General features: G+C 33.5%; 1 protein-coding gene and 1 long non-coding RNA gene across 3 annotated transcripts in view; both read right to left on the bottom strand.

Moving 5' to 3' along the window:
* The window catches only part of LOC137099806 (ubiquitin carboxyl-terminal hydrolase 22-like), a 32925-nt gene that overhangs the window by 14659 nt on the left and 15766 nt on the right, over positions 1-2500 (bottom strand). The gene's annotated exons all lie outside the window — the stretch shown is intronic.
* LOC137099808 (uncharacterized) overlaps positions 1031-2500 on the bottom strand; it is a 3188-nt gene continuing 1718 nt past the window's right edge. Inside the window, exons 2-3 of the long non-coding RNA XR_010910813.1 lie at positions 2359-2454; positions 1031-1072 (exon numbers count right to left, since the gene is read on the bottom strand). This is a non-coding gene — a long non-coding RNA (uncharacterized lncRNA). The remainder of the gene's footprint in view (positions 1073-2358; positions 2455-2500) is intronic.

Raw genomic sequence — 2500 nt, forward strand, 5'->3', positions numbered from 1 at the left:
GCCAAAGCAATGCTAGAGCATGATGGTATATGAAAAATCCGATATGTAGTAGAAAGTACCACTTCTAATGCTCCAACAACGTAAAATATGAGACAAAAGTAGTAAATAACTAGTAAATTAATAGTATTCCTGGTCACTTTTGATATAGTTTGTAAGACAGTTGCACTACAAAATAAAAAATGTTAGATTTGAAATAATTGTAAATCACGAACAGTACTACTCATGCACCTAATGTATTAATAAATTATACATTTATACATAAAGAGCTTGGAATTATTTAAACATTACTTAAGTTTACTTGAAAACTGAAACCTAATATACTTCAACTTCGTATGACGAGACACAAACTTTGTAATTGCATCTCTATACTGGATGGATTTACAATTAAACAAGATGTCATTAATATGCAGACTTTGACTTTCAATCCAAGGTGTTTAATCTAAGTATTTGATTGACTAGGTATTAAAGCCATGAGGTAGCTCTGAGGTAAATGGAAAAATTAGCATAGTAACAAATATAGTTGGGTTTAATGGGCAAATATTTTTTTATCCACGTGAATGTGAATGACCCGTTAAATTTTTTTTAGTGGAACAGGAACGAGGCTGAATTGGTTTGCATACACAGTAGTAACTGGCACATCCTTTTTTTTGTATGTTATGTCTTTAATCTAATACAAATTACATTTTATTTCACTTTAACCTTTTTAATTTATTCTTTTTAGAACATATCTGAGCAATATAATTCACTTTGAACATGTTCTTTGTTATGTTAGACTAAACCAGCGCGAGGAAAAGGGAAAAACTAAATTAAGTACAAATATTTTGCTGTCATAGTGTGTTATTAAACTGGTAATTACATAGTGAATTTATTGTATTGTATATTGAATCAGTAGAAATACATATCACCTTATTATTAATGAGTTGATGACACATGCATAACTGAAAAAAGCCGTTCTTGTGTCCCATATTATAACAGCTGACAACAATTACTCCTGATATTTGAGGTGAAGGTATAGATCAAGTTCCAACTTGTGCTTCCTGCCCCATGTCCACTGGTTTGCTGACTCCAATTTCTATAATTAACAGGAAACAACAATTATAAAATTGTCAAGAATAAAACCATAAAAAGCATGTCAACCAGGGTTAGCCCATCCATCTTGTACTGTGGACCTCCTTTGTTTTTGAAATACAGACTAAAAATTCATCAGCCAGACACACCACTTCACTCTTCAACATGTTTCTACATTCCAAGTCACTCAGACGTGAACTTGTTAAAAACCGGTGCCCAAGCTTGCCATTGCAGGTTACAGTTATCAGTCATGCGCAATTGCAGTTGCTTATTTCTGACCACTGTAAAACACTATGCCAATTTGGGGCAACATTTTTAACAACTACTCAGCTAGGTGCTTTGGAATGAAGAAATGTGGTGTGTGTGGCTTATGTGTTTTTAAGTGTTTTAATTACCCATAAGAAAATGACATGCATTGTCAGTTGTAAGGTCTGTATGGGGATAATTGAAAATACAAAAAATTATAAAGTAATCCATTGTCCTTTGAAGATGACTTCAGTGTGAATACAAAATCTCCACAGTGAAGCTTAAACAATACAGTGATGAAGAAATAAGTATTTGATACAGTGAAGCTCTGTTGATGGTTTGGAAACCAAATGTAGTTCTGGGCTGTCACTGGCTATGATGGGGAGAGGTGTGTTACATTTTTTATTGAATAAAAACTATCCCGAGACTATCTAATCTAAGTATTTGATTGACTGAGTAGGGAACTTTTGTTCAGGTTTTGTCTTCAATGTGAAATTCTATTTTCAGTGTCAAAATTTAAATTTCAACCTCACTCTGGTGGAAATCTTGAAAATATAAGTCACATGAATGTTAAGCAGAGCTAAATGCTCTATAGAATCTGAGTTAGGCCTAAATGGGAACAGAATAACACTGATAACACCCCTTCACTTAAAATATAATTTCTCTGTCAGTCTGCAACCTGGGTTAGCTTGTTCAGTTATGCTCTTTGTATGGAGATTGTTTGAAAATTTGAATAATATGAATACAAACAATCCTTTAATGTCAGTTTTATGACCTAACAAACCTACAGGATTTGTGACATCATTACTAGTTGGCGCCAATCAGTATGTATGAAACTTGCATTCATAAATGTAATGTGGATAAAACTTGAAACTTAAGCCTTTTTTTCTGTGCTAATACACAAATAATTAAGAAATCTTGTATCCTGCAGTTAACGATATCTGCATGTTCAATAAGTCTGGATTTCCCCATGACTGAAAGGAAACATAGTTTTACAGCTTTTAACTAAGCCAACGTTTAAGAAGACACATTTTATGGACCTACCTTTTGACATGTTTTTCTGTGCTGAGGAGGTTGACTAGAACGCAGAGCATTCATCTTAGGTGACTCACAAAGATTTGAGACATCCACTGAAGGTGGCTGCAAGTTAGGGTGGAAAGACATTTAAGTCATTTACAATATATCC

This window comes from Channa argus, chromosome 15 (assembly GCF_033026475.1).
Source record: "Channa argus isolate prfri chromosome 15, Channa argus male v1.0, whole genome shotgun sequence".
NCBI lineage: Eukaryota > Metazoa > Chordata > Actinopteri > Anabantiformes > Channidae > Channa > Channa argus.